Raw genomic sequence first — 14,241 nt, forward strand, 5'->3', positions numbered from 1 at the left:
AAAAAGTTTCATAGAGAATAAATAAGCAATGCATTTTTCGAGAAAAAAAATGTAAAGCGGTTTGAAATTTCATTGATAATAATGCTTTATATTCGATTCGTCTATCCTGATTTAATATATATATATATACAGGGTGTCTCAAAAACCTTAACCGCGGCTTTTATTCCTTAAATATTGATCACAGACATATACTGTAAATTACAAAGTGTGTAAAAAAAGGTGCAAAATGTTATGAAATCGATTAAAATTTTCAGGGGATTAAACTTCAAAAAACATACAAAATTTTAATTTTAATACGGACCCCGTACAAAAAAATTCCCAATGAGTAAAATGTGCCCCATTCTTTAATAAGGTTATGTACAAAATTTCAGAATTTTTTCATGAAAACTCTCAAAGATATGTTAAAACAAAGTTGGTGAAGGGTCAATCACAAATTAAAATGCAAATGTTTACAGCTTCAGTGCAAATGACGCGACGAAGGAATGCATCCTAAGGAAATAAAATATGCTTCGTATCTTTAGTTATTGCTGAAATTTTGTACATGACGTTAGAGGATGGGGCACAATTTACTAACTGGGATTTTTTTTTTCGTACGGGGTCCGTATAAAAATTTAAATTTTGTATTTTTCAAAGTTTAATCCCCTGAAAATTTTGATCGATTTCATAACATTTTACACCTTTTTTTACGCAACTTTGTAATTTACAATATATGTCTATGATCAATATTTAAGGAATAAAAGCCGCGGTTAAGGTTTTTGAGACACCCTGTATATATATTGTTACAAACCTGTAATTTTGCTTCCCAGCAAGACGAATAGTGTCATCTTAAGAAAGACCGTTGTACGATATGTCCTGTGTGTGCTGAGCGGGTGCCGTGTCTATGAACTCAGAGGTTGGCGACTAAATGGATCACACTGGAAAGTTCGAGAAGCTTCACGATCCATCCAGTAGTAACCCGAGATACAGCCAGGTACGCCCTGATTGGTCTGAAGATTCCAGCCCCGCCTCCCGGAACTATAAAAGACAAGCAATCTGAATCTGCAGAAGAAGTTGTGTGTTTATCGTCAGAAGTGTGTGAGAGGAGTCGGAGTCGCCGACACGTAGAGATTTTGTAGAGGATTAGACAGCAAGCAAGCAAGTTGCTGAACTAATGATTAGCGATTAAATGTGCTACGATTAATTAACGATATTTGTAATAGAAGAAAAATTTTGTAACAATATGCTTCTAATTATATAGCAGCGATAAGGTGCACAAAAAATATATACGAAAATCTTTGAAATACGGTTGAATGTTAATTAAGCAACTAACAACAAATTAATCAAACTCTACCTTAAAATCGCAAATGACAACCATAGAATGTCCTATTAGAGTAGAACGTTTCAATTAAAGCGCAACAGGTGTCCCCCTTCTGTTTTCACTCTGAAGGAAGAGAAGATTCCGTTCTATTTTCGCAGACGAAAAACATCTTCCGGGACTAGAATTTTCACATCAGCCAGGCTCATAGATGTAAAATTTTTTCAAAGAAAATTCACAATCAAGAGCAAAATTGTAGTGCAAATGACTTTTTTTTTTTTTTTTTTTTTTAAGGGGGGAGACTGATTTCTCGCTGACATACGAAATGGAGTCTGAATTCTTTTTAACAGTTGGCAAAAGACGATACCATAGAACTTTCAGCTTTCCAGTGAAAGTCAACGCAAATTACCCAACCAATTAAAAGAAAATCAACAAAATACATTTCAAGCATTAAAAAAAATCAAATTAAATGAATTAAAATAGAATCTTTAATTTTATCCGAATTTCTTTTCGGTTGTTTTAAAATCGAAGAAAAATTTTCATTCTCAACTCTTAAAAATCAATTCTCTAAAAAAATTAAACAAAAGAATAAACTCTACAATAATTCTATCGATATTTTTCAAATTAATATTTCCTGAGGAAGAGAACAATGCAAATGTTGTTGTTTTTAAACCCTTATTTTTATCTTTGGAAGTACTGTTTAATCTGTGGTGGTCAAAAATTTACACCTCAAAAGCATTTTATGTTAAATTTATTTACGTAAATGCTTTATGAATGAACTTAATGTTCTTTTAGCGTTATTTATCAGATTCGATATTAATTATTAATAGCAGCTATTCTCTACTAACTGTATTTTTTAAGATTAAACAAAAAATTCAGAGTCGTATACAAAAATGCACATTTCAATTAATTACTCTACGTAATCGATAACTTAAGTATTAGTAAATGTATAAAAACAATGAATAAATGTCATTCCATTCTCGGAAAAGAAACTCGATTCCAATATTATGTGAAATCCATTTATAATGTAAATAATAACATTAACTTATTAAACATAATTAGAAATAGTACTGAATCAAATTAATTTGTTGAGAGAGGTGAAAATTGAAAAGTCGGGTACCTGTGAGAGAGACAAAACTTTTGATAGCAGTTGTTTTTAGAAAATTCTAGGTTTTGAGCTTCGGTAATTAAACAATTCAATTCTTCTTGCTCTAGAGCTAATTTTAATACGTTTTGAAGCTTGCTGACTGAAAGTTCCGTAAGAATTTCTCTGACCTCACATCACGGAGGGGAAAATATCAAGGAAAACAGCCAGAAACAAAGCCACTACGCTGTAATGTAAACTAAACTACGCTGTAATGTAAACAAATGGCTCAAAATACCGGTATTGCAATCCCTAGCTATAATGTAAACTAAAATGAGTCCTGAAGTGAAATTGTCAATTTCCCCCTCATTGAGAAGCCTAAGGCATGCGCAAAGCTAAAGTAACGAGTGGAAATATAGAAAATGACCACAACCTTCGTAAAACACGACGAATTACTGTTCAGCAACGGATTGTAAAACCATCCGCATTTTTGTGCATGCGTTAGCATGGGTTTAATTCGTCAAAATAGAGGTGAAAGGAGGAGATGTTTACATTTGCTAGTATCTAATATGGGAAATGCAAGGTCAATACCAGAAATGCACTCATCGTTCCGCGTCTCACCCCTTAATGAGATGGAGTCATCGAAATGTGGTCGTCTCAGAATCCGTTGACGAACATTATGAAGGTCGTGAAATGACTCATTGTTATACGAGAAAGGGGGTCTAGTTCCACAATAGAAAGAATTTCAGTAAGGGCTGGGATAGCCTGATTGTTAGGGCGTTGGATTCGTGCCCCTTGGTTGCGAGTTCGAACCCCCTGGCCGAAGACTCTTCATGTGTATGGTGGCTGGCGAACGTATAACTCTGTCGTAGTCACCAAGTCCTTCATGTCGAGAGTAATACCACGGGGGGTACTGGATCAGGGGTGATCGTTCGCTGATTCAGGTCTAAATTACGATCTGTGGATGAGTGAATGAAGTCCGCCCCGTAAAAAAGGTGGTGACGTGTGTGTAGCTAAAGTCGTACTCTTGGCCCTAGATGGCGCAACTGAAAAAACAAGAGACGCGCCCTTGGTTTAAAAAATCACTGACTTCTAAAGTCAGTGGGCTTGTTTATGACAAGTGCCACAAGAATTTCAGCACTTTTTACCTCGGGCTGTATTCAATTTTAAGGATAGAGGAATAATACTGATGAAATGGATAGTCTTTTTTTTTTTTTTTTTTCATTCCTTCATTATATTTGCCGATTCGCAAGCAGGCAAATATTGCCACAAAATATTTATGATAATATATTTTAGATATCGATTCATTCACAACATTTTCAACTATGATAATCAGATGTAATCATAATTACATGTACCTGTCAATAATGTAAAAATACTCAAACCTGTATTGATGATTTGTATTTCAATATGCATTTTTATTAACTTTAAAACAATCATTTGTTCATTGAAACTTTTTTATAAGCTTCTTATTTTTTTTAGGCTTAGAAAAGCAAGGTTATTTATTAGATTCCATTCTACTGTTGCAAATGACAAATAACTAATAAGAATTTTAGTATGTCTAGTTCTAATAACTGGCAGTGTATAATGATTGAATTTTGCTAAAATTTAATTCAATTGCAAATCGGGCAAATTTAAAAGAATAATTTAATGTACATAATCCAAAATTTTAATGCTGTTTCTGATAGTTATAAAATAATATAATATTATTAACTAATATGATTAATAAAATATAATTACAATGAGAACAAATTAAAAAACTGAAACGCCATTTTATTTTTTGTTCTTTTTCTTTCTTATAATAAAAATATCTGCAACAAATAAATTGTCTTTTCTCTGTTTTTCCCAAAACAATTGTTTTAAGCATTTTCGATAAATACTTTGACACGAGTGCCTCATTCATTTGGACGACACTAGAATTGCGTAATTAGGCAATTCTGTTGTTTCTTCCCGTCCCTTTCAATCCCAAAATTTTTTTTTTTCAAAGATCTTATTTCAATTTCGATGTAATCTTTTATTTTTCTAAGTCATAAATATTATTCTAAAATGGAATAACGGAAAAAAAAATTGTGGTTTTTAATGTAGATATTTTTAAAAATTACAGTATGTAAAAGAGCAATCATTTGAAAAAAGTTTATATATATTAACATTTCCTGACTTCTTTAGGATAAAAATTTCGAAATTAAGAATTAATAAGAAGTAATTTAATGAAGAAAATGTAAAAGGAATTTTTATCCTATTTTAGAATGGAGCAGTTGCAAAGAAAATCATCATTTATTTCGAATAGCCCTTTTTTTTTTTTTCCTTGGCCGACTGAGACAACACTACAAATGTAGTCACAGAGTCGCATACTAAATGTTGTATATTAGTCATTGTGTTTTTGAGTTATCCCACTTGCTTGATATAAAAATACAGATCGACATATGGTCAATTTCTGAATAAATTTGGTTTCAAATTCAATACATATCTACACTTCAGATGTTAAATCTGTGCACCACATTTCATCCATCTAGCTCTCTTTGTTTTGTATTATCGTGTTAGCTTACATTCGAATAGCAGGATAGACAGATCTCCTCTGAATAAATGTCGTTCAAAATTTGATAGAAATCTTCAAATTTGGTCTGCCAAATTTCATGCGTCTAGCTCAAAGCGTTTTTGAATTGCCCGGGAAATTGAATTCGAGGAAACTTTGAATTTTAAAATTCATCAAAATCTCTAATTCTAATTTTTTGATTATGGTAATTTTTCTTCGTATAGGAAAAAGTAAAAGCGAATGAATTCAATTTTTAGGAAATTCATTTTATTGCTATATCTTAATTTGAAAAAGATCACATCTTTTATACGACATGAAATAATGAATGCACAGCATACCCTTCATTCATAACTAAACAGAATTGTTAGGGGGATTGGGAAATGCTATAGTTTAAATGTAATTTTAATTTTCTTCAATTTTTAAGTTTCGAAATTTTAAATGAATTTTTTTTGTAATTTATATTTAAATTTTAACTAAATGATTTTTGTTTTCAAATTAAGCAGTTTTTGATGTTACTTTTTAACACGCATCAAACTTATGGAAAAAGTCTTTTTGAACAACTAGTAAGTGAGTGTGACTTGCACGTATTTTGTAGCATATCACGCTGCTTTTTAGTTTTAAAACAACTTACTATTTCTTTTAATTTGAGGAATTGAAAAATACTAACTGTCAACTAATAAAAATTAGAAATTAATCAGAATTTTTTTTTTTCTAAAATACTTTTTAATTAAAACAAATTTATTGTTGAAATTCGAACTTTTACAAAGAAGAAGCAACTTTATTTTGAACTAGCCGCCTTTGGCGACCAGCCGGTTCGCCAATCTTAATGTTCGTTAAAACTTTAATAATTAAATATTTTATGTAACTCCTATTTTAACAGCTTCTTCATCAAAATATTTTAAAGCTTCAAATTTTGATAGTCATATAATTCATTTATTATATTATAAAGGCCTTCAGCCGTAATGTAATATGTATATCTCTAATTTTCTGTTAGCTCCCGTAGAATTTATGCTTTAAATTAAAGTGGAAAGAATTAATCTGCAATTAATATAATTATATGTTTTACTGAAACAAACCATTTTTTTGATAATATAATTACTGAAAACAGAGTCACTGAGCGTTTAAACTTTATGGCCACTAAAGAATATCTTTCTTAATTTATATAATATCTCAAGAATTTGTCAGCAAAATTTTCTCAGATTCATCATGAGCAGATCGATTCATTAACAATGTTTGATTTTAAATGCATCAAACACTAAGAAAATAAACAGAATCGTTTAAAATAATCGAAAACAGGTTAAAAAAACTACTAAAAAACGATGTACTTAAAACTATAAGCATATAAAAAAATATATAACTAACATAAATACAATTTACATACAAAAGCATGCAACTAACCTAAAAATTATTTAAATCAAGTCCGCATCCGTTGATAATGGTTGCCAACAATCAGAACACAATGCGTATGCTTGAATTTTCAACGCCAGTTACGGTAACGCAAATGCGTGACTTTTTCTACTCCAGTTGGGGTAACGCTATGCCGATTAGAAATTTTTAATTTCCTTTATTCTGTTTTATTTTAATTCAAAAGTACTTCAGAATGAATCTGAAAGATCGATTCATTAACAATGTTTAACTTTAAATGCATCAAACCTTAAGAAAATAAACAGAATCCTTTGAAATAATCTGCCGAAAATTTCTTAAGCCTATCCTCTTTAGCGTGGGAAAAGAAAAAAACTGAAGCCTTACTCATTTGACGGTGGGGAAATGAAAAGATTTTCTGGTGGGAAAGTTAGTTTTTAATTAATAATTAAAATTCTAATTAAAAATTCAAAAAAAAGAGACCCCAGGTGCACATTCCCGACCTCCAAGGTATACATGTACCAAATTTGGTAGCTGTAGGTCAAGCGGTCTGACCTATAGAGCGCCAACAAACACACATATACAAATTGAGCTTTTTATAAGTATAGATAAGAATTTATTTACTTTATCAAAATAGCAAATCACAACTATAATTGTGTTATTATCCTTTATTGAATAATCCAGATATGATTTCGAAAAATTTTTAGCAGTTGATTCATTTATAAATGATCAACACATCTTAAAATATTGTTCTATAGTCAAATTTGATTATAAGTTCATAATTATTTTTACTTATTTTGGCTATTATTTTATTTTGTTATAATATTTAAATAATATTGTGAAAATTCGTTTTCAGTATCAATACGGCACATTTTATGAATTAATATGAGTAATTTATCTATTAGTTGTTCATTTTCTATCACTGCCTGTCGTTGATAGTGCAAATCATTGCTTGGGATAATTAAAAATAATTAATTATCCCAAATAACGATTTTTTAAAATTAATTTAGCAATGAAATACTTAATTATTGATTTCATATCATTCATTTATCTTGATTTAAACCTCCGAGCGCCTAAATATTCTGAGTATGGCTGCTCTAAAATTTATCTCTATTCAACAAAAGATTACTTAAAAAAATATCAGTTTCACGCGAATGAGAGTTCGGAAAACAAACAGCATTTTTCACTTCCTTTCATTCCCAATCGCGGGGATCCAATTAACACAGTGGGGAAAATGGATTCTTATGAATCTGATTATCTTAACTTACTGACTCGCCAATTCCCTACACAACTTTTTCCTCACATAACCAATATTTACTTCCAAACTAAACTCGAATCCAAATTCGTTTTTCGAAAAACTTCCACACTTCGGAAACTGAAAAAATATTTTCCATTGGAACTCTTAATTTTTGCAACTAAAAACATTAAGATTTTTCTATAATTAAATTGAGTATTACCTATCTTTCTTTATTTCAACAATTTTACAAAATAAACCCTAAGTTACAAGTTGCCTTTTCATTAATAATATCACATAAAAATGAAAGAAAAAAACATTCAGAGATATAAATGTGTTAAAACCATGCGACTTATTTACATTTTTTTTTCTGCAGAATTTATAAGTAATATTTCATGCAAATAAATAATTTGTTTTTCGAACGCATATTAATTTTCAAAATCTGTATCTTCTATACTTTAGTTTTTTCCAAAGAATTTATTTTGTGTGTGTGTGTTGAAAGGCGAAAATTTAACATCTTAATGATGAAATCTCATAATTTTGTATCTTTATCCTTTCATAGAGAAGAATGTACCTCAACCATTCTTTGACAAATTATGATAATATGAAAATACGCAATTTTAAATTTCTTGTTTTGAAATTCAACACAGCAGCTTAAAGCAACGAAATTGCTTTTGTGTATTTGTTCCAGGTCAAAACAGAATTCGATTAAGTTATTGTATACTGTAACAAGCATTGGCCAGACGAGATAAAAATTTGCCATGTTCAAAAAATGAAATATACAATTTTTCGATTTTATACAGATAACTACACCTAATTAGTTCCTTTAAAATTAACATTATTTTATTTTCAATATACAAAGAACATAAATCCTTTTATCAATAAAAGAGGATATTTTTTTAAAACCGGAGTAAAAAAAACCAAGCCAAGATATGCACCAAGATATCCCAATTGTCTGCTCATTTGAAAACTTATTAAAATAAAAATAATAAGTTGTACCATAATATCAAATACAAAATTAAACATACTGACATCACAACGTTGATCAATTTTGTTTTACATAGAATTCACAATATGGTTTTCGCAATATTCTTTAACATTGCTAAATATTGTATTTACAATATAGTTTACACAACATTATAAAATATTATACAATATTCAGCTTTTTAATGAAAAATTACTCCAGTGAATTTCTTGAAATAAAATCTCAAATAAACTGAATTATTAAGCAAATATATATTAAGCCTTAAATCTTAAGTTTATAATACTTCAAAAAATTTCGGACCATCTTTCAGGTTATTTGATATTGTATAATATTGTTGATACGGTATTCGGTGTAACTCGGTATTCACAATATTGTTCAATATTTTCGAAATATTATACAATATTGTGGTGCTGCTAGGGATAGGTACATATAAGAGGTAGATATTGTAAATTATTATTGTACATAACTTTTGCATCCTAGCCTTATATATACAAAATTTTTATATCTTATTCTTATATATGCAAAATTTTTATATCTTATTTTTATATATACAAAATTTTTATATCTTATTTTTATATATACAAAATTTTTATATCTTATTTTTATATATACAAAATTTTTATATCTTATTTTTATATATACAAAATTTTTATATCTTATTTTTATATATACAAAATTTTTATATCTTATTTTTATATATACAAAATTTTTATATCTTATTTTTATATATACAAAATTTTTATATCTTATTTTTATATATACAAAATTTTTATATCTTATTTTTATATATACAAAATTTTTATATCTTATTCTTATATATATAAAATTTTTGTTTCTTATTCTTATATATACAAAATTTTTATATCTTATTCTTATATATACAAAATTTTTATATCTTATTCTTATATATACAAAATTTTTATATCTTATACTTATATATACAAAATTTTTATATCTTATACTTATATATACAAAATTTTTATATCTTATACTTATATATACAAAATTTTTATATCTTATACTTATATATACAAAATTTTTATATCTTATACTTACATATACAAAATTTTTATATCTTATTCTTATATATACAAAATTTTTGTATCATATTCTTAAATATACATAACTTTTGCATCTACTCAGTATAATTATACATAACTCATGATAAAAAATTGAGTATAATTATATATAAATTGATAAAAAATTAATTTTTTCTACTCTTGTTTTTCTTTAAGACCCATCGGAGCTTAATAAAACTTGCAGCCATTTTGTATTTTGAAAGCCATGAAAATTCAGTGCAGAAAGTTCAAAAGTGGTTACAAATGTTACCGACAATCGGCGTTGTATGCAGTAGCCGGAGTGCGAAATTAGAAGTTATTCTTTTTAAGGTATCATTGCAATACATCGCAATCGATATAAAATGTGCACTTTTTGCAGTTCAAACTTGCCCAGTGTTGTTGGACTATTCTGCAGAATAATATCTTTCAATATGCTTTAAGGGGACAGTGGATTCTATTAGTAACTTTTAGGAATTATTCAGTTATTCTTATAAATTTTTTTTATGCATATGTATTAAAATATAAATATATCAAATTTCTTAAAAAAACATTTTGAAACGAAATATATTTTTAAAAATTTAAAAGATATATCATTTTTTAAAATTTCAAAATATTCCAGGCGACTTAATTTTTAATTTTTTTTCAATTATTTTTTTCTTATTACTCAATGTAAATTTATCGGAACAAAACTATGTATGATTTCGTAATTCCAATTAAATGGTAATTTTTTTAGAAATATTTTTATGCACACTTACTGAGTTTTCATAGGAATTTTATGTTTTTCTGAACTAAAATTAACTTTTAGACTAGCTAAAAAACCTCGAAACATAAAATGCATACCCTATTTTCTTTTAATGTTTGACCGAAATCTTTATTGTCAGTTTCATTTAATTTCTTCAAAAATTAAGACACCTAGAACCTTTTAAAGATATGTGAATCTAATTACAATATCACTTAGAGAAAAGTCATTAAGATGTACTTTTTATTCTGTTAACCCGTCAAATATTTATTTTATTGAACAATAATATTTTATAACACTATTTTAGTTGAATATAAACATATATTTTGGCAATGAAACAATAAAAATAAAAATGTACATTTTCGTTCATTTTTGCTTATTTTAAAGTCCACTGACCCCTTAAGAGAATGCTCGTTCTATAATCCGCCCCGTTTTTATTTGACTGTCCCTTTTATGTAGGTACAAATAAAAGGTAGAGATTGTAAAGTATGATTTTACATAACTTTTGTATTCTATCCTTATATAAACTTAATTTTCGTATCTTATTCTTATATATACAAAACTTTTGCATCTACTGAATATAATTATATATAACTTTTGATAATAAATTAATTTTGTTTTCTACTCTTGCCTTTCTTTATGACCCCCAAATTAATAAAACAACGGCTTTTGTGTATTTGAAAGTCATAAACATATAATGCAGAAATTTTAAAATCGGTTACAAATGTTGTCGACAATCGGCGCTGTATACAGTAGTCAGAGTACGGAATTATAAATTATTCTTTTTAAGATATCATTGCAATACATCGTAATCGATACAAAATATACACATTTTGTAGTTCAAGCTAAAAACTATTCAGCTATCTTTTCCAGATAAAATTAAACATTTTAGTCAAGAGTGTGCGCCAGAGATTTATCGACGTGGGGGCAAAAAAAAATTCGATAAGGAAGCAAGCACAATTTCCTTAATTTAGTTTCAAAGTAACTAAGAATAACTAATTTTATATTAAATGAAAGTTAATTATGAAAGGATTGGCTCAGTAAAATTTTTCACGATTTTAATTTTTTTAAATTAGATATGACCCTAATTTTTCTCTCATTGTTAAAAATTTGTTAGGATATTCGTAAAAAAAAAAAATGTTTTCAGTTTCTTTTACAGATCATCAAAAGATTGTCAATATTTGAATCTATTTCAGATTTTAGTATATAGATCGAAACACAGATTTTAGCAATAAATCACCTAAATTTGTTATAGCTTGAATATGAAAATATTTAATCGGACTTTAACAAGGAATATGTTTTCATTTACTTTGAATTTCATTCAAATTTAACAAAACTGAATTTTTTGAATATAATTACAAAATATTTCAATTACAATAAAATGAATTAATCGAACAGGGATACAGTAATTCATAATTTTTTAATCAAATATGACCCTAATTTTTCTCTCATTATTAAAACTTTGTTCGGACATTTGAAAAAAAATATTACTCAGTTTCTTTTGCGGACCATCAAAAGATTTCAATATTTGAATCTATATCTATGAGAATCTTGAGATTTAATTGCGCTGAAATGTAACTATTGAAAAAAAAAAAAATTGGTTATTCATTCTAGATTTTAGTATATATATCGAAACACAGGTTTCATCAATAAATCACTTAAATTTGTTGAAACATGAGTATGAAAATATTTAATAGGAATTTAACAAGGAATATGCTTTTTATCTACAATCAATTTAGTCCGAATTTAACAAAATTCTGAATTTCTTTTAATACTTACAAAATATTTCAATTACAATAAAATGAATTAATCAAAAATGGATACAGGAATTCATAAAGGCCTAATGTTGGATAATAAGAACATATCCAAATTAATATTTAATAAAATTATCTAACTAAATCTAAAAATTTATAAAAAGTTTTTTTGATTAGTTAATTTTCTTGAAAGTAAACAATGCTTCTGCAATATATAATTCCGTTTATAGGCCACTATTTTTGGCGTACATGAAAATATTTCCTAACAACGCTTAACTTGCTATTATCTAGACTTCCACCAACTTGTACAAGAGCGTCATCATCAAGAAAGTGATGTAAATTTCTTAACTAATGGTCTTTACTTACCTCTGACTTTTTCACAGTGTAACATCTTTAGCAAAGTATTCATTTTGTACCTGCTTTAATACAAACAAGTTTCTTTCCAAACTTTAAACAAAGATTCTCTTGGACCAAAGAATTCGAATACTCTCTTTCCAGATTCTAAAGGATTCTTTTTTTATTACTTTTGTTTTTAAAATTCTTTATAAATCTGTAAGTACGGCTTAAAATAGGGATTATTTTACGATAATTATTCCAAAAATCAATTAAATGATGGGAAAAATTATTAAAACCATTCTTTGCAGAAAGAGGGTCGTCCCAATTTAGTTTCAGCAACCATAAATTCTGCAAAAATATCTTTACATCCGTAACTACTGGACCCGGAATGCCAAGTGGATCGAAGACGCTTGTAATGGTTGACGGCGTTTCGTCATACCAGAATTTTCATAAGTAACCTTGAAACAAAAAAATATCTTTTTGGATTTCCAAGCATCTCTTCGGGATTGGAAAAGAGATATTACTCGCTATTCACAACAAGTCAGAGTTATTACCGCACCATCTGCGTAACAATATCCCTCTACTACACAATAAGGCAATTAGCGTTTAAGCAATTCAGTCACCAGAGCCAAATAGTACGTCATCCATGTAACGATCATTTTCTAATATGAACTTCTGCAGCAGGGAATTTTTGGTCTTTATCAGTAGCTGGTTGTTTTAAAATCCTCATAGCCATTTGTGACTGTTGGAATCTCGGAAGTTTTTATTGGTTCCTGACACAACGAAGCCGAAAACAGCATTTTGCAGAAGGAGATTTGATTCCGGTTTAGAAATTCACCTTGACCTCAGCAATTTATAAAATACATCTACACCTAAAGGTATATCCATTCATTCAAGTACATTAAACTTTTCATCTGCTAATTTCATGTTAACATTATTATAGGTGTCTTGAGTTTATTAGAAGATGTTAACACTAAGAAGTTTGAGGTTCAAACATAAGTTTTGTTTTCATTTGTAATTTCAGCATTTACCTTAGATATAAGGATCGTAGAATCATTTAATTCTGATATCAAAATATTTTTTTATTTTCTTTCTTTAATCCTAACATATGTACACAATCCTGTTTAACGCGACCGTGTCTCTTTCCTTGGCTCATCAACAAATAATTGTAATCAACAATGCCTTTTGTTGTTTATTGCTGTTATTACTCACAACTATTGCTGTTATTACTCACACTTGTTGTCACAATTGCTGTTAATACACGCTGTTATTACTCACACTCATTTCGTTAAGTTGCACGAAATTAGAAGCATTGATATTAAAGAAAGGTTCTTCCTGTCTGGACGGATCAAAGATCGAACCTCCAGCTTCGGCAATTCTCCCCTTCCTTCTACTTGCAATTGAAGATGTGCAATTTTTTAAAAAAAATTCTTTCAGCGGAAACTGATAGTTATCATTCACCCGTTCTTTACAAATGAAGGAATGTATCATGTCGCTTTTTAAAGTGGCATGATACTTTAATTTCGTGGCCAATGCCCTTTCAAACAGTATATACCAAGTAAGACTTCTAAATATGGGATCAAAATAGACTTCGTATGTACTGATAGCACAAATTTACACTGGAAAAGAACAAGGGTCAAAGCCAGAAAAAAAAAATCAGGGAATGCGAGTAGTGTGTGATCTTACTTATTGGCATTCGGGACACAATATTACATGTGATAATTTTTTCATATCTTACAACTTAGTACAACTTCTTCTAAAACAGAAAATGACTATGCTTGGCACCATTAGAAAAAATAAATCAGATCTTCCTGAGCAATTGCCAAACAAAGAAGTTCACAGCTCATCATTTTATTTTACAG

The sequence above is a fragment of the Argiope bruennichi genome, chromosome X1 (genome assembly GCF_947563725.1).
Source record: "Argiope bruennichi chromosome X1, qqArgBrue1.1, whole genome shotgun sequence".
Classification (NCBI taxonomy): domain Eukaryota; kingdom Metazoa; phylum Arthropoda; class Arachnida; order Araneae; family Araneidae; genus Argiope; species Argiope bruennichi.